The 19,862-nt window shown below is 37.3% G+C and overlaps 1 non-coding gene across 1 annotated transcript; it reads right to left on the bottom strand.

Annotated features, from left to right (window-relative positions):
• Positions 1-19,449: 19,449 nt before the first annotated feature.
• LOC148568014 (small nucleolar RNA R71) lies at positions 19,450-19,553 on the bottom strand. The gene has a single exon (XR_015882151.1). It is a non-coding gene; the product is annotated as a small nucleolar RNA R71 (small nucleolar RNA).
• Positions 19,554-19,862: the final 309 nt, after the last annotated feature.

Here is a 19,862-nt window from a genome sequence, read left to right as displayed (position 1 = left end):
AACCGTGTCTCTTTTGCTCTTAAAGCCACAAAGAGCCCTAAGTTGACTATCTGTCTCAAGCAAACCATATTCAAGCGGAAAAAGAAATCTTAAGGATAAAGGTTTTACCCACTTGAATGATAGAATGGATGGTGGCCTAGAAGAAAATGGTTCCAACTATCTTGATAAAGAAATTTCCACTCCCGTCCTTCTTTGTTGAGGGACTTCAACCACTAGATAAACCTCTTCAAATTTGACCTTTTCCTCACCAAGTTCTTTAAACTCTTTTCCATCCTCAAATTATAAACTGGAGGCAATGTGAAATCTATCTCAACATCAACCTCAAATTCAAAGGGGGAGGATTCACTGAGCTCAAAAGGATCATATGTTGATGTAGAATCATCATCAATAGGCGTATTTGTTGCTTGCTCTAATTCTTCCAATTCTTCATGCATAACATGCTTTGGAGGTTGTACACTATCCTCCTCAACACCAAATTCAAACTTCTTGGAAGGGGGCTTAAAAATTTAGATTTCCAAGGGCATTCAACATCTCTTAAATCTTCAACAACTTCTTCCTCTTCTTCAACAATCTCGGCTTCCTCCAATTGTTCCAATACAAAGTCCTACTCCTCATTCTCCACCGGAGTTTCTAACCTCTCTTTCATACTCCGCTCTTCATTTTATTCTCCACATGTGACCATGGGAGGGCTTTGAGTGTCTTGGGAAGTTAGATGGGTTACTACCCTTAAGCATTGGGTTACTACCCCTTGGAGAGTAGTATAAATCTCCCTTTACTTTTGGCGATATGAAATGAGAATGTCATTCATTAATGTTTGAGGTAGAGGGGATGGCTCATTGTTTGGGAGAAAGTATTCATGATAGGAAGGTGGTTCTTCTTGGTAAGGGCATGGAGGTGGTGTATGTTGAGGTGGTGGTTCTTGGGAGTAATTTTCTTGGAATTGGAGTAGTTCTATGTATAGTTCATATGGTTCATAAGGTGGTTGGTATGGTGTATAAGGGTTAAGGTCATATGAAGGTGTTTGGTGATATCGGATTTGTGAGTATGGTGGTTGAGGGCTATATTGTGGAGAAAGTTCATAGGCATAGGGTGGTGGTTGTTGACAATCATAAGGAGGTCCACCATATCTATTAAATTAGTATGCATCATGGAATGGTTCTTGCTCATAGTACATTAGCAGAGGTTGTTGCCATGAAGATCGATCATATGCTTGAGGCTCCTCCCACCTTTGATTGTTCCATCCTTGATGCATGTTCTCATTATAATTCTCATCTCCTACAATATAGTTAGAACAAACTCATAGTCAAAGTGATGAGAATTCATAGTAGCAAGAGAAAATAAAAATAAATACTAACAACAAATAAAGAAACAAACTCCTACAACTAACCAAACTAGCAAACAAACCAAAAATCAAGCTATTCACAATATCAAGATATGTACAATAACCAATAACAAGCGCACATTTGCAATTCTTCAGCAACGACGCCAAAAACTGGATGAGGGATAAATGTCGGTTAGGAATTTTCACAAAATATAATCTCATTGTAAGTGTAGATCCAAACCGACAAACAACCCTCAATCAAAGTTTAATTTGTTTGTCACTAGTGCAAACCCAATAAAAACTGAGAGTATTTAAACCTCGGGTCGTCTCTCAAGGAATTGTAGGGAAGTGTGCATATTATTGGTTATGGGGTGTATATTTTGGGGTTTTTGGGTTTGATAGACAAGAAATTAAAACTAACAACTAAATAATGTAAATGCTAAAAGCTACTCATGGTAAGGATTAAGAGTCAAGGTATCTTACCTTGGATCATTGACCACAACATGGTGATTACAAAGGATTAATTCCACTTAGTTATCCACTAACAATTGAAGGAAAGTCAAGTGGACATAATTGGTCCTAGAACCAATTAACAACCCTAAATCACCAATGGAACTGGACATCAATAATCTTAAGGGACCTAAGTTCTCAATCACAAGCCAAGAGTACTGTAACACCTAGTTCCCCTAAGCCTTACCTCGTGTCGTAAAGCAAAGGTTAATAAAAGGTTACGACAATTCTAAAGCTTATACATATTTATATATATATAAAGAAATAATAATTCTAGAAGCCTGATGAAGAAATAAGCTCAAAAACAGAGTTCCAAAAGCGCAAAACATTCACATGAAGCTACACTAATCGAGGCACAAGATATACGTACAGATATCAGGACATATATATAAATATATCAAAGTATAACAGTCATAAGGATCTAGCCGCCACCCGCAGAGTTTAAGCCGGCTAGTTATATACAGACATACAGAGTTTTGAAAAGCGTAATAGCTTATATAGTATTTCTCTCAAAATAAGCCTCTAAGGCAAAGATAAATACAAAAGTGAGAGATCTAATCAAAATAAATAAAAAGATTTCAAAACATAGCAAGGATCCTCCGCTCTGTCACCATCAAAGCAACTCACTGAGGGGGTTGTGACCTGCATCTGAAAAACAACAACAGAATATGGTATGAGAACCAAAGATTCTCAGTACGGTAACAATGCCCAGTAATGTAGGATATAAGACTCCGGGATGCTAGAGGCAATCCTAGAACTTCATATCCTTCACAAGATTCAGACATAAAATATAAGTGCATTTAAAACCATAGAGAAAAATAATGGGATCTAACTTAGTGGATTTCTAATTTAAAAATTCTCCGCTGTCCCACAGCCTTCGCCTGCCTAACCTCCATGCAATCCCATCGCCACCACCTTCCGAACCTCCTTAATCCCAGTAGAAAATACAGATAATAACAATGCAAGTAAAGCACAAGTATTGCCACACACACACACACACACACACACACACACACACACACACACACACACACACACACACACACACACACACACACACACACACACACACACACACACACACAGATATATATATATATATATATATATATATATATATATATATATATATATATATATCAAGTAATTCAATAAGCATTTAGGCATGTTAAGCACTTAGGCAAACAATATAAGTCGCAAAGCAAACAAACATATAGAATATGCACATGATGAATGCTTGTCCCATTTGTCTGTGATATAATATTGTCGGTTCAACTGCCAACCCGACACATCTCCATGGAGATGTCGCCCTTCGGTCTCATAATGGGAACCCCCGAGACATCGTGCCTGGAACATGGTCCAGGATATAGTGCCTGCACACTCTAGTGATTCTGAAGGGATGCGAGCAAGATACTCTTGCCACGGACCTCACATCTCAACATAAGCAGGACTAACCACCGCCCTTACGCCGCCACCGCGACCTCGACAAGCGGGATTAACCACCGTCCTTGCCAGGCGCATATCATCTCAATAATCTCATGTTAAAAATATTACATCAGTGGTTTTAGAAATCATTTATTTCAGTACTCAGTAGCTCACCACTTCCACAATTCGTACCATCAATCATCAATACAATGCTTCACTATCTCACTCAACCAAATTCGTCCTCAATACTCCAGAAACCTAAGACTCCGTTTTCTAAATTGATATGGAAATTCACTAAAATAATTCACTAACTTATCTTTAACGATATTAGAACCTAATTATTAGATAATTCTCTAAATCAGCCTTTGAAATGATTTTAGAAAGTAGGAGAACCTTCAAAAACAGAGAAAAATCATGTTTCATCAAAACAGATGTCTCGCGTACGCAAGCCCTTACCTCGCGCACGTCTGTTGTTGAAAAAAGGGTGCTCGCGTACGCAAACCCCTGCTCGCATACGCTAGTGTCCCAACCCTAATGGGTTGCTCGCGTCGCGTGTTAAAGTTCGCGTACGCAAGGGTTCATATTTGAATAGTTCGTGTACGCATGCAGTGTCTGCGTACGCGAGATGCCCAACCTGAATGGTTTGGTCACATCGCGTGCACTGTATCGCGTACGCAATGGTTAAAAAGCCTTCTAGCTCACGTACGCAGGCAGTGTTCACGTATGCAGTCCACACCAAACTTAGAAAAATTTCAAATGTTGAAGAATTCTGTTTTTAGCACCAAACTTTAAATAGTTATAACTTCCTCTATAAAAATCCATTATTCAAAATTTATATCAATTTAAAGCTCTCAAATAAACCTTTAATTTAAAACAAAGTTCATTTAATTTCAAACTTTAAGGCTCAACTTATGATCCGTCAAAGTTCACCAAAAACTAGTTTTTACCAAAAACAACAAGGTTCTCAACTTTCCAAAATTCACAACCAAAACCAAATCAAAAATCACACCAACTCCAATTCACATTAGATCTTACCATTTCTTTCATAATTCATCACTCATATTATATAATCCTCAACCCTAAAAATTAATTTTATCACCCTAAAACCATTTCTCAACTAACAAACTCATCAATCATCATTCTATCACTACCAATCATAATAATCAACCTAATTTAACCTCAATTTCAATCTTCAATATCATTTATCCACATCAATACCAAAATTCATCAAAATAACCAAAATCATCAAATCATCATACATCATCATTCAACAAATTCAACAACCAATTCAATCCAAACCTATCCTATGGGTCACTAGCCTAAGTGTCCAGAAATATTATATATTACAAAGAGGAAACTGAAATCATACCTTGGCCAATTTTCAATATGCCAAAAACCAAAGATTGAGTCCAAACAAGTATCCAATCACCAACAAATCACCAACTCATATTCCAAGCTCCAAATCAACTCCAACAAGTGCAAGAACTTAACTAAAACCATATAAATTACCATAAATTAATACCTAGGGTTTCTAACATAAATTCATAAGGTAAAGAGTTTTCTTACCTTTCCCGATGGTGTTTAGGGTACAAACCACCAATAGCCCAACCTTAGAGACCACCTAATCAATCGAAACACAAAAACTCACTCAAAACCAAAATTCCAAAATTCGAATTTCTTAGGGCAGAGAGGAGATGAAATTTCAAAATCTTACCAAAAAATGTTAAATAGAACTAACGGGCTCGGCAAGAGCTTCGCGTAGCCGTAGACGGCATGCGAATCGGAGTACCGTAGCTCGAGATATGATGGATTGAAGTGAGATGTGAACAGTAACTTTTCTCTCTTCTTCTCCTCTTCACTTCAGCCACTCAACCCTTGTGTGTGTGTGCTTGTGGCTGAGGGGCTCATTAATTGAGTGTTATAAATGTTGAGCTTGTGCCCAACTTGGGCCCGGTCCAACCCGTTAGCGTTTTTGGCCTGTTTGGCCCAATTTTGGGCCAAACCTTTAGAATTAATGCTCGGTTTTCAATTCTAAATGTTTTCCTAAGGTTTTCTACTGTTTTTAATTATTCTCGTACAGTACCAAACAGACTTAAGCCAGTACTGCTGGTTAATTTATCGGTTCACGTTTTTGTGCGTTTTTTTGCAGAAAATTATATTTTCCAACTCAGAAAAATCTACTGAGTCCAAATATCATATTTAAATTTCCAAATTAATATTTTAAATTTTTGGATCCTATTTTGGATAATTAATTTAATTAATTAAGTGGTTAATTAGTCGCGGTTCTTACATTCTCCCCACCAAATTAGAAATTTTGTCCCCAAAATTTAGTGATTACCTGAGAATAACTCGGGGTAATCCTTCCGCATCTTGGACTCCAACTCCCAGGTATGTTTTTCCACTCCAGCCCTTTTCCAAGAAACTTTAACTAATTAGACTTCCATTCCTTGTAGTTTCTTCACACTAGTGTCATCAATTCGCACCGGTGTTACTTGAAACGTCAAGTTCTCTTTTAACTCAACCGAATCAGGCTCTAATACATGAGCCGCATCCGACGTGTACCTACGGAGATGTAACACATGGAATTCGTCATGTAAGTTAGACAAACGCGGCGACAAGGCTACTTGATACGCCACCGGCCAAAATCTCAAATGGTCCAGTGAATCTCGGATTCAGCTTCTTAGTTATAATCGCCCTTCCAATCATAGTTGTCAGAGTAATCCTCAGAAATATATGCTCACCCACTTCAAATTCCTATGGTTTCCTTCTCTGATATGCATAACTCTTCTGTCGACTCTGTGTAGTTAGAATCCTCTCCAGAATCTTTTTAATCTTCTTAGTAGTCTCTGCTACCAAGTTAGTACCAAAAATACTTGCTTTACCGGCTTCATACCAACACAGTAGAGACTGGCACTTTCGTCCATTCAAAGCTTCATACGGAGCCATCCCAATGCTCGAACGAAAGCTATTGTTGTATGCAAACTCCACCAATGGCATATAACGGTCCCAACTTCTGATGCCAGGGAATCTTGGCTAGTTTCACAAGCCATTTTTAGCATGTTTTAGGTTAGTTTCATGCATTATCTTCATCAATAAGCAAGCATTTGGATGAGTTATCTATAGATGCCTTGATTCATCAAACGTTAGTGAATTATAATAATTTTCATGAGATTTATGCAAGAATTACTTAATGAATTGAATGATGCAATATCTTGTGATTATAGCAAAGTTTTGATGCATTTGTTTGATTGATGACAGGAAAAGAAGAAGCAGAGGAAGGCAAGAAGGTACTGGCCTTAGTGGCAAAGTTAGCCCACTAATGCCAGTGTCAATGTGCTCAATAAAGGAGGTACTGGCGTTAGTGGCAAAGTTAGCCCACTGATGAACGGGTTTTTTGTCAGTAAAGAATTCACAATAAAGTCTCGTTGCTAGTATAGTTTCTAAACCAACAAAGAATCCTTTCATACAAAAATTTGGTTGTCACTTAAGCAAACCCAATAAAAATTAATAACCGAAGTATTTAAACCTCGGGTTGTCTCTCAAGGAATGCAGGGAGGTCTATTTATTATTGGTTATGAGTTTTCTGAGAAATTTTTTTGAATGAGGAATTGAAAAATACATGATTATAAACTAAAGCAATGAAAATTAACAAGAGGTTTTATGCAATTAAAATAAAAAGCCTTGATTGGAAGAAGATTAATTGGAAATTCTATCCTTGTTGAATTTCCCAAGATTAATAGTAATAGGTTGTTGTTTCTGCTTAGTTAACCCTTACCGAATAAAGAAAAGTCAAGTAGGGAGCCAACTTCTATTCACAAATCCTAATCCTCTCCCTTGGGAAGGACTAGCGTTAGTGGCCAGAGAGCCAGCCAATAATTCCCAATTGCAAATTAACTCTTGAGTCTTCCAACTCAAAGGTCTCCAAATATTAATCAACTCCAAAGCCAAGTTGGAAGCCTACTCCATTGACATGGATGCCAATTTCACATACATGTAAAGGGAGTAGAAAGAAGACATGATAAATGGAATTGAATTGAGATAATCAAGCAAATAAAGAAATTAAATAGAAAAATACTCTTGCATTAATAAATTTCAATATTAAAGATATCCAATTGTAACTCTGAACAGGGTAAATGGGAAATAAAAGAGTAAAGGAATAGGAAACAAATTAGAATGATAAAAACTTCAACAGAGGTAGTAATATCCAACTCAAAAGCATAAAACTAGGAATCCTAAAATCTAGAGAGAGGAGAAAGCCTCTCTCTCTAGAAACTACATCTAAAACCTAAATTCTGTGAATGAATGTTGTGTGAATGAATCCATGGATTTTCCCACTTTGTAGCCTCTAATCTGTGTTTTTTGGGCCGAAAACTGGGTCAAAAATAGCCCAAAAATCACCCCCAGTAATTTCTAATACGTCCAGCACGTGGCTCTGTCACGCGTACGCGTCGTCCACGCGTACGCGTGGATTGAACTTTTGCCAGGTCACGTGTACGCGTGATCCACGAGTGCACCTCACCTATCTTCAGGACAACTATGGCAAATTATATATCATTTTAAAGCCCCAGATGTTAGCTTTCCAACGCAACTAGAACCGTCTCATTTGGATTTCGGTAGCTCAAGTTATGATCGATTGAATACGAGGTCAGGGCTGACAGCTTTGCAGTTCCTTCAATTTCTTGTATTCCTTCCACTTTTGCATGCTTCCTTTCCATCCTCTAAGCCATTCCTGCCCTATAAACCTTGAAAACACTTAACACATATATCAAGGCATCGAATGGTAATAAAAGAGGATTAAACATAGCAAATTTAAGGCCAAAGAAGCATGTTTTCAATCATAACACAAAATTAGGAAAGAAAATGTAAAACATGCGAATTTAGTGAATAAGTGTGAGAATAGTGGATAAGATCCACTCAATTAAGCACAAGATATACCACGAAATAGTGGTGCATCAAATCTCCCCACACTCAAATATTAGCATGTCCTCATGCTAAGCTCAAGGAAATAAAAAGAATGAATGGGGAAAAGTATGAAATGCAACTTATCTATATGAATGCAGCTAAATGCAAAATACTTTTTCCTACTTGGTTAAAAAGTAAATAAATTCTCCAAGAATAAATATAAATTAGATTCCACTAATTCAAATCACATAATAAAAGACAAGTAAACTTGTAGGAAGATAGCTCATGAAAGCAGAGAACATAGAATCAAGCATTGAACCCTCACTGGTAGTGTATATGCACTCTAATTCTCTCAAGTGTCTAGGATCAATTCACTCTACTCTTTTCTAGTCATGCTTTCTAAAACTTTGTTCTTCATCTAACCAATCAACAAAAATTTAGTACACCAATGCAAACATCATGAGGTCTTTTCTAGGTTGTAATGGGTCTAAGGTAAGGGTAAGGATATATGTATGGCCAAGTGAACTGTAAATTGAATCTTTGACTAGCCTAAGTTCTCACCTAACACACACACACACACACACACTCTATGTACTTCTAAAATCATGCCTAGCTACCCAAATTTCCCACTTTTGCATCACATACTCATGTACCAACATTTCTTTAATTTTATCACATATGCAATGATCTTTTATTAAACTTAGCATTGGTGGTAATTTTATCCCCTATATATATATATATATATATATATATATATATATATATATATTCTTTTTCTTTTTTCTTTTTCTCCTTTTTTTTATTAAAAATATAAAAGTAAACATAACATATCAATGCACATAGATTTTTAATTTTTCTGGTCTCACATGAGTAGGTACCCAAATTCCCAATATTTTGTCAATGAAACACTGTACACTTCCATCAACCCAAGTTCCCACAGTTTCCCACACTTAATTGACACACAATCTCTATCTTAAGCTAACCAAAAATTCAATTGGAGTAATTAATTGTTTTTCCGCTTAAGGCTAGTGATGTGGTAAAACATAGAACAAAGGGGATTAAAAGGCTCAAAGTGGCAAACAAAGGTAATTGAAAAGGTAGGCTATTTGGGATAAGTGAGCTAATAACAAATGATGGCCTCAATCATATGCATGCATGTAAATACACCAAATAATGGACATATAGAATGGAACAAAGTAAGGATTGCAATCATAGAGAAGAAAACACACAAGAATAAAAATTCATGGTTAAATAATGTAACCATATAATTAAACTCAACTCTCACAGGTTGTGTGTTCTTAGCTATTAACCATGTTCCAAATACAATTTTCAAACAAGTTTAACACAAATTTTTAATTTAAATTAGTAAAATACTGTAAAAAGTTTCTTGAAAAAGAATTCGTCACTTCAACCAAGTAGTGGTAAAATATGCACAAAATCAGACAAACATGCGATCAAACATGCAAATGCAACAACTAATTTAACAAGTAAAATTAAACATTGGTGTTGAAATAGGAAATAACTAACCCACGGAAGTCAGAATCGACTTCTCCACAATAAAAGATTGCACCGTCTTCGGTGCATGCTAAGATGTGCAAGTGGACGGGTGGCTCCAACTGACGCTTTTTTTTCAAGGAATGTGCGTAGGACTTGTTTGTTACCCCATGTAAACGTCTTCCGGTTCCCTTCCCGATGGCCATCCTGAAAGAAGAGAAAAGGGAAAAAAAGTAACCCAAAAACAAAGATAGAAAACAGATAAAATATGGGTGGGTTAATGCCAAATAATGAGGGTCTCAATTACATGGTAGCTACAACATGCAAGTGAGAAATCAGTAGAAGTAAATGGCATATCAATAGTGCAAAAATTGCAACAATGGGAAAGAGAGTGTGGGTAATGTAAGATAGTATAAGTGCATATCAATGCAAATGGAATACAAGTGTCATAAAAGATTAGCATTGACTTAAATAATATTACTCAATCAGAATAAAACAAGTCATGAAGCTTCAGAATAATGGAAGAAAAGATGCATCAGTTGAATAAGAACATTTAATACCAATGGTAAAGGAATAAATTTAGAAAAGAAAATAAAACATGCACGAGATTAAAATGCAATGAAGAAAAATATGTAAATGCAGTAAAGATAGAAGTTAAAGAAATGAAGAAGAAGAAAGCGAGAAAGGAGAAAGAAAGAAGGACAGAAGATAGAAGAAAAGAGAAAGGAATGAAAAACAGGATGCGACGCAAGCAGGCATCACGCGTACGCGTGCAAACTGAAATGGCCATTCGACGCATAAGCGTCGCCCACGCATACGCGTGGGTGGCCTGAAAGCGAAATGATGCACACGCGTCAGGGACGCGTACGCGTGGGTGATTTTGTACCTCTAGCACAGTTCCAGCGCAAGGGCAGCATAACTCTCGGGTCAAACACCCATTTATGCCGATTGCCATGTCCACGCGTGCGCATGCTTGACGCGTACGCGTGGATTTCCCAAGTTGCAAGTGACATGCACACATCCTAGACGCGTACGCGTAGCTCGAATTGTGTGCAGAGCACACCAGCCGCACGATTCTATCACAACTTTCTGTTTGTTGGATGGATGCGCTGAATAGGTATCGACGCCCACGCATGGCCTATGTGCACGCGTGGTTCGGCGCTTTTTTTTTTAATGCGAAATGTAGAATACAGAATGCCGATACTGATACAGACATGATGAATGAACACTAATAAAAATAGAATAAAGTAAAACTAAGAACAAAACAAAATTAAATAAAGCTAAGATTGAAAAAGAACGATCATACCATGGTGGATTGTCTCCCACCTAGCACTTTTAGTTAAAGTCCTTAAGTTGGACATTTGGTGAGCTCCTCATCATGGTGGCTTATGCTTGAACTCATCCAGGAATCCCCACCAATGCTTACAATTCCAATAGCCTCCGGGATCCCAAACTAGGTGCATAAAGCTTTCAAGTAAGTTAAAGCAAGTGACAAGGCCCCAAAAGTGTTGATTGTTGGAATGAATTTCAGGGTCCCAATCTTTGCTTTTGCACCGTTTTCATATTGATCATCATTGTTCCAATTGGTTGGCAAGCTATCTGAATTCTCACTGAGATGTCCAAACAGCTTCCTAGACCCATTCAATCGAGCTCCACACCAATCCTTGCACTTCAACTTGGAGCATACAACCATATTGAACCTTACATGATAACTCTAACCACTAACCATCTTCCTCTTACTCTTAAAGCCACAAAGAGCTCTGAGTTGACCATCCGTCTCAAGCAAACCATTTTGAAGTGGGAAAGTAACGGTTAAGGATAAGGATTTTACCCACTTGAATATTGTATTGGATGGTAATGGCTTTGGAAGAGGTGTTTCCAATGGTCTTGCCAGCTCCACTCCCTTGTGCTCTTCTTTAAATTCTTCCACCTCCTTGCAAGCCTCTTCAACTTCAACCGCTTTCTCTTGGTAGCTTCCTTCTAATTCATTCTCTTCTTCATTGCCTACCAAGGGTATGGGAGGCTGTGCTTCTTCTTCTTTAATCTCTATGTCAAGTCCAATGGGAGAGGATTCAATTGTAGATAAGATTCATCAATGATTGAATCCATCTTTTGATCAACCTCTTCAAAGTCTTCAGCCAGGATATGCCTTGGAGGTTGTACACCCTCCTCAACATCAATTTCAAATGTCTTAAAAGGAGGCTCTATGACTTGAGTTTCCCATGGAGGTTCTGCATCTCCTAAGTCTTCAACCACTTCTTCTTCTTCGATAGTTTCGGCTTTCTCCACTTGCTCTAGTATAAAATCAGACTCCTCCTTGATGTCTTCCTTCACTAATTTTTTAACCACTCCTTCGCCTTCAAGGGTCTCTACTACCGATACCTTTATGGCCTCCTCTAGCTTCTTATGAAGTATGAATTCGTGAAACCGACCCCTTCTTTCTTGTTCCAGGTCAGTAGCATCATTGGGATCATCTTGCTCTTGGATTGATGGATATGGGTATTCTTGCAGTGAGGGTGGTGGTGCACTAAAGCTTGAGGGTTGAATATTGGAGGTAGAGGGTCGGTCCCTGCGGGATATAAGATTTTGGAGTTCAGAGGTGAGACCGATAAGATTAGAGATAAGTGTGTTGTTATCCAATGGAGGTTGGGGTAGATAGGAGGGTTCATTTGTTGGAAGAAAGGGCTCATAATACGGAGGTGGTTCTTCTTGATAAGGATATGGAGATGGTGTATATGGAGGTGGTGGTTCTTGGGAGTAATTGGGTTGGAATTGGGGTGGATCTATGTATGGCTTATATGGCTCATAGGATGGTTGATATGGTGGATAAGGGTTAGGATCATGTGAGGGTGTTTGGTATTAGGGGGCTTGTGAGTGTGGTGGTTCAAAGCTGTATTGAGGAGGGGGTTCATAGGCATATGGTGGGGCTTGTTGGTAACTACAAGGGGGTCCACCATATCCATCGTCTTGGTACGCACCCTGGAATGGCTCTTGACCATAGTAATTTGGTGAAGGTTGGTTGTCACGAAAAAGTCCACCATGACTATTGTCTTGGTATGCATCATAGAATGGTTGTTGGTTATAGCGCATTGGAGGGGGTTGTTGCCAAGAGGGTTGATCAAATCCTTGTGGCTCCTCCCATCTTTGATTGTCCCAACCTTGATGCATGTTCTCATTATAGCTTCCATTTCCTACAACATAATTGGAACCAAACTTATAGCGACAGGGGTGAGAATTCATAGTAGCTAATAAAAATTAAAAACAAAAACAAACAAACAAGCAAGGAAAACAAATATTTACAATAACCAATAATAAGGCACACGTTTGTAATTCCCCGGCAACGGTGCCATTTTGATGAACAGGTTTTTTGTCGGTAAAGAATTCACAATAAAGTCTCGTTGCTAGTATAGTTTCTAAACCAACAAAGAATCCTTTCATACAAAAATTTGGTTGTCACTTAAGCAAACCCAAAAAAAATTAATAACCGAAGTATTCAAACCTCGGGTCGTCTCTCAAGGAATTGCAGGGAGGTGTATTTATTATTGGTTATGAGTTTTCTGAGAAATTTTTTTGAATGAAGAATGGAAAAATAAATGATTATAAATTAAAGCAATGAAAATTAACAAGAGGTTTTATGCAATTAAAATAAAAAGCCTTGATTGGGAGAAGATTAATTGGAAATTCTATCCTTGTTGGATTTCCCAAGATTAATAGTAATAGGCTGTTGTTTCTACATAGTTAACCCTTACTGAATAAAGGAATGTCAAGTAGGGAGCCAACTTCTATTCATAAATCCTAATCATCTCCCTTGGGAAGGATTAGCATTAGTGGCCAGCCAACAATTTCTAATTGCAAATTAACTCTTGAGTCTTCCAACTCAAAGGTCTACAAATATTAATCAACTCCAAAGCCAAGTTGGAAGCCTACTCTATTGACATGGATGCCAATTTCACATACATGTAAAGGGAGTAGAAAGAAGACATGACAAATGGAATTGAATTGAGATAATCAAGCAAATAAAGAAATTAAATAGAAAAATACTCTTGCATTAATAAATTTCAATATTAAAGATATCCAATTGTAACTCTGAACAGAGTAAATGGGAAATAAAAGAGTAAAGGAATAGAAAACAAACTAGAATGATAAAAACTTCAACGGAGGTAGTAATATCCAACTCAAAAGCATAAAACTAGGAATCCTAAAATCTAGAGAGAGGAGAGAGCCTCTCTCTCTAGAAACTACATCTAAAACCTAAATTCTGTGAATGAATGTTGTGTGAATGAACCCATGGATTTTCCCATTCTGTAGCCTCTAATCTGTGTTTTCTAGGCCAAAAATTGGGTCAAAGTAGCCCAAAAATCACCCTCAACAATTTCTGATACGTCCAGCACGTGGCTCTGTCACGCGTACGCGTCGTCCACGCGTACGCGTGGATTGAACTTTTGCCAAGTAACGCGTACGCGTGATCCACGCATGCATGTCACCTATCTTCAGGGCAACTATGACAAATTATATATCATTTCGAAGCCCCAGATGTTAGCTTTCCAAAACAACTAAAACCGCCTCATTTGGACCTCTGTAGCTCAAGTTATGACCAATTGAATACGAAGAGCTCAGGGCTGACAACTTTGCAGTTCCTTCAATTTCTTGTATTCCTTCCACTTTTACATGCTTCCTTTCCATCCTCTAAGCCATTCCTGTCCTATAAACCTTGAAAACACTTAACACACATATCAAGGCATCGAATGGTAATAAGAGAGGATTAAACATAGCAAATTTAAGGCCAAAGAAGCATGTTTTCAATCATAGCACAAAATTAGGAAGGAAAATGTAAAACATGTGAATTCAGTGAATAAGTGTGAGAATAGTGGACAAACTCAATTAAGCACAAGATGTACCACGAAATAGTGGTGCATCACCCACTAACGCCAGTGTTAACGTTGCTAAGGAAGAAAAGGAAGGTGGCGTTAGTGGCAAAGTTAGCCCACTAATGCCAGTGCCAACGCTGCCTAATGAAGAAGCTGGCATTAGTGGCAAAGTTAGCACACTAACGCCAGTGCTAACGTTACTCAAGAGGAACGCAGCATTAGTGGCCAAAGTTAGCTTACTAACGCCATGGACAACGTTACCCAAGGAAGAAGGAGGTAGCGTTAGTGTGTTAACGCCACAAACGTTAGTACACTAACGTGTTCGATCAAAGCACGAGTTGGGGCTGGAAGATTTGGCTAGTGTGCGTACCGATGGAGCAGTGTGCGTACGCACACAAGGCAAAACTTACAAGGATGCGCACACACGAGTCAACAAGCGTACGCACAACAGGCGCTAGTGTTAGTGGCAGCGTTAGCACACTAACGCAAGTATTAACGCCAGTTTGGAAGAGAATAGTGGCAGCATTAGCACACTAACGCTAGTACCAACTCTAGTTCCAGGGGCTCTCATGCAAAGTATAAAGGCGTTAGTGAGTTAACGTTACCCTACTAATGCCAACATTAACGTCAGAAAGGGCCTGCGTAACTCCTAACTTGCTTCAACTAAGGCCAAGGGCCCACATCCAAGTACTTGAGGACTCATTTGAAGATCAGAAGAGTAATATATATACGAAAAGTTTTGAGCTTAGAAAGAGGATCAGAGGATCGAGATTAGGGATCCGAATTGGGAAACTCTAACTACTTTTCTTTCTTCTTTGTACTTAGTTTTACTTTTCATGTACTTTATTTTTCTCTTTGAGTTTTGATGAGCGGATAATTTATACGCTTTTTGGCATTGTTTTTACATAGTTTTTAGTATAATTCAGTTAGTTTTTAGCATATTTTTATTAGTTTTTTAAATAAAAATCACATTTCTGGACATTACTATGAGCTTGTGTATTTTTCTGTGATTTCAGGTATTTTCTGGCTGAAATTGAGGGACTTGAGCAAAGATCGAATTCAGAGGTTGAAGAAGGACTGCAGATGCTGTTGGATTCTAACCTCCCTGCACTCAAAGTGGATTTTCTGGAGCTACAGAATTTCAAATGGCGCTCTCTCAATTGCGTTGGAAAGTAGATATCCAGGGCTTTCCAGCAATATATAATAGTCTATACTTTGCCCGAGTTTAGACGACGCAAACTGGCGTTCAACGCCAGCTCTCTGCCCTATTCTGGAGTTAAACGCCAGAAACACGTTACAAACTAGCGTTCAACTCCAAGAACGACCTCTACACGTGAAAGCTTCATGCTCAGTCCGAGCACATACCAAGTGGGCCCCGGAAGTGGATTTCTGCATCATTTACTTATCTCTGTAACCCTAGTAACTAGTTTTAGCATAAATAGGACTTTTTACTATTGTATTTACATCTTTTGGATCATCTGGGGACGTTTAGTTCTTAGATCATGGGGGCTGGCCTCTCGGCCATGCCTAGACCTTGTTCTTATGTATTTTCAATAATAGAGTTTCTACACACCATAGATTAAGGTGTGGAGCTCTGCTGTTCCTCATGAATTAATGCAAAGTACTATTGTTTTTCTATTCAATTCAAGCTTATTTCAATTCTAAGATATTCATTTGCACCTCAATATGAATGTGATGATCGTGACAATCATCATCATTCCTAACCTATGAACGCGTGCCTGACAACCACTTCCGTTCTACCTTAGATTGAATGAGTATCTCTGGGATTCCTTAATCAGAGTCTTCGTGGTATAAGTTAGAATCCATGGACGGCCATTCTTGAGATCCGGAAAGTCTAAACCTTGTCTGTGGTATTCCGAGTAGGATTTGGGAAGGGGTGGCTGTGACGAGCTTCAAACTCGCGAGTGCTGGGCGTAGTGACAGATGCAAAAGGATAGTAAATCCTATTCCAGTATGATCGAGAATCGACAGATGATTAGCCATGCAGTGACAGCGCATTGGACCATTTTCATTGAGAGGATAGGATGTAGCCATTGACAACGGTGATGCCTAACATACAGCTTGCCATAGAGAGGAGTATGAATGATTGGATAAAGACAGCAGGAAAGCAGAGGTTCAGGAGGAACGAAAGCATCTCTACATGCTTATCTAAAACTCGCACCAATGAATTACATAAGTATCTCTATCTTAGTTTATATTTTAATTATGTTTTAATTATCAATTCACTATAACCATTCAGATCCGCCTGACTGAGATTTACAAGGTGACCATAGCTTGCTTCAGGCCGACAATCTCCGTGGGATTGACCCTTACTCACGTAAGGTTTATTACTTGGACGACCCAGTGCACTTGTTGGTTAGTTGTGCGAAGTTGTGACAAAGTGTGATTCACGTTTGAGAGCACCAAGTCTTTGGCGCCATTGTTGATGATCACAATTTCGTGCACCAAGTTTTTGGCACCGTTGCCGGGGATTGTTCGAGTTTGGACAATTGACGGTTCATTTTGTTGCTCAGATTAGGTAAATTTATTTTAATTTTAAGATTTTTGTTTTTATTATTCTTAATTTCGAAAAAAAAAATAACAACAAAATAAATATTTTCAAAAATATATTCTTATTCAGAATTTTTAAGAATGAATTCTAGAGTTTCATGAAGCACATTGAAGCCTGGCTGGCTGTAAAGCCATGTCTAATTCATTTGGACCGAGGCTTCCACTTATCAGCATATGAAGTTGGATGAAGTATCAGTTGTTGTATGTCTGATTTGTATCTGCTGAAGCTTGGCTGGCCATTGGCCATGTCTAGTGTTTTGGACCGGAGCTTTCACTGAAAGCTTGGCTGGCTAGTAAGCCATATCTAATTCCTGGACTGGAGCTTTAGACTAACATTGCAAGATTCCTGGAATTTCTATTAAAAATTTTGAAATCCTTATTTTTCTTATTCCAATTAATTTTCGAAAAATACCAAAAAATTTAATAAAATCATAAAACCAAAAATATTTGATGTTTCTTGTTTAAGTCTTGTGTCAGTTTTTAAGTTTGGTGTCAATTGCATGTTTATCTCTTTCTTGCATTTTTCGAAAATCCATGCATTGCATTCTTCATGATCTTCAAGTTGTTCTTGACAAGTCTTCTTGTTTGATCTTCATATTTTCTTGTTTTGTGTCTTTTCTTGTTTTTCATATGCATTTTCAATTTCTTAGTGTCTAAATATTAAAAATTTCTAAGTTTGGTGTCTTGCATGTGTTCTTTTATTGAAAATTTTTCAAAAATACATACTTTCAAAGTGTTCTTGGTGTTCATCTTTGCATTCAAAGTGTTCTTGCATGCATTAGTTGTTTTGATTCATAATTTCTATGTTTTGTGTCAATTTTGTGTTTCTCTCTTTCATCATTAAAAATTCAAAAATAAAAAATATATCCTTCCTTGTTTTACTCATAAATTTCAATTTCAAAATTCTATCTTTTCAAATCTTTTTCAAAAATCAAATCTTTTTCATTTATTTTTATATATTTTCGAAATTTAAAAAAAAAATTTGATTTTCAAAATCTTTTTCCTATTCTTACTTCATATCTTCGAAAATCTCACTAACATTTAATTTTTAGATTAAAAAATTTCAAGTTGTTACTTGCCTATTAAGAAAGGTTCAATCTTTAAATTTTAAAATCATATCTTTTTGTTTCTTGTTAGTCAAGTAATCAACTTTAATTTTCAAAATCATACCTTTTTAATTTTCAATCATATCTTTTTGATTGCTAATTTCAAAATCTTTTTCAAAATTAAATCTTTTTAATTTCTTCTTCAATCATATCTTTTCAATCATGTGTTTTTTTTTATAAATTGCAATCATATCTTCTTTTTCAAATCTTTTTCAAAATAAATTTCAATCACATCTTTTTCAAAATTTGATTTCAAAATATTTTCTAACTTCTTATCTTTTCAAATTTGATTTTCAAATCTTTTTCAATTAACCACTTAACTTTTTGTTTGATTCTTATCTTTTTCAAAACTACCTAACTAACTCTCTCTCTCTAATTTTCGAAAATCCTTCCCTCTTTTTCAAATTTTCTTTTTAATTAACTAATTGTTTTATTTTAATTTGAATTCAATTTTAATTTTTGAACTTTAACTTTAATTTTAAAATGTTTTTATTTTATTTTATTTAAATTTTCGAATTCTTCTCTTTCTCATCTCCTTCTATTTATTTATTCATCTACTAACACTTCTCTTCCACCCAAAATTCAAACCCCATCTCCCTCTCTGTGTTCGAATTTTCCTCTTCTCCTTCTTATATTCTTCTCTTCTTATACTTGCATAAGGAATCTCTATACTGTGACATAGAGGATTCCATATTTTCTTTTGTGTTCTCTTCTTTTTCATATGAGCAGGAACAAGGATAAGAAAATTCTTGTTGAAGCCGATCCTGAACCTGAAAGGACTCTGAAGAGGAAGCTAAGGGAAGCTAAAGCTCAACTCTCTGGAGAAAATCTGACAGAAATTTTTGAAAAAGAAGGAGACATGGCTAAAAATAATAACAATGCAAGGAAGATGCTTGGTGACTTTACTGCACCAAATTTCAAATTACATGGAAGAAGCATCTCCATCCCTACCATTGGAGCAAACAATTTTGAGCTTAAACCTCAACTAGTTTCTTTGATGCAACAAAACTGCAAGTTTCATGGACTTCCATCTGAAGATCCTTTTCAGTTCTTAACTGAATTCTTGCAGCTCTGTGATACTGTTAAGACCAATGGGGTAGATCCCGAGGTCTACAGGCTCATGCTTTTCCCGTTTGCTGTGAGAGACAGAGCTAGAATATGGTTGGACTCTCAACCTAAAGATATCCTGAACTCTTGGGATAAGCTGGTCACGGCTTTCTTAGCCAAGTTCTTTCCTCCTCAAAAGCTTAGTAAGCTTAGAGTGGATGTTCAAACCTTTAGACAGAAAGAAGGTGAATCCCTCTATGAAGCTTGGGAGAGATATAAGCAACTGACCAAAAAGTGTCCATCTGACATGCTTTCAGAATGGACCATCCAGGATATATTCTATGATGGTCTGTCTGAGTTATCAAAGATGTCACTGGACCATTCTGCAGGTGAATCCATCCACCTAAAGAAAACGCCTGCAGAAGCTCAGGAACTCATTGACATGGTTGCTAACAACCAGTTTATGTACACTTCTGAGAGGAATCCTGTAAGTAATGGGACGCCTCAGAGGAAGGAAGTTCTTGAAATTGATGCTCTGAATGCCATATTGGCTCAGAACAAAATATTGACTCAGCAAGTCAATATGATTTCTCAGAGTCTGAATGGAATGCAAGCTGC

Source organism: Arachis ipaensis, chromosome B4, assembly GCF_059453495.1.
Source record: "Arachis ipaensis isolate K30076 ecotype BB chromosome B4, ASM5945349v1, whole genome shotgun sequence".
NCBI classification, from domain to species: Eukaryota; Viridiplantae; Streptophyta; class Magnoliopsida; order Fabales; family Fabaceae; genus Arachis; species Arachis ipaensis.
The sequence above is the reverse complement of the archived record's forward strand: the minus strand, read 5'-3'. Positions and strand labels throughout refer to the sequence as shown.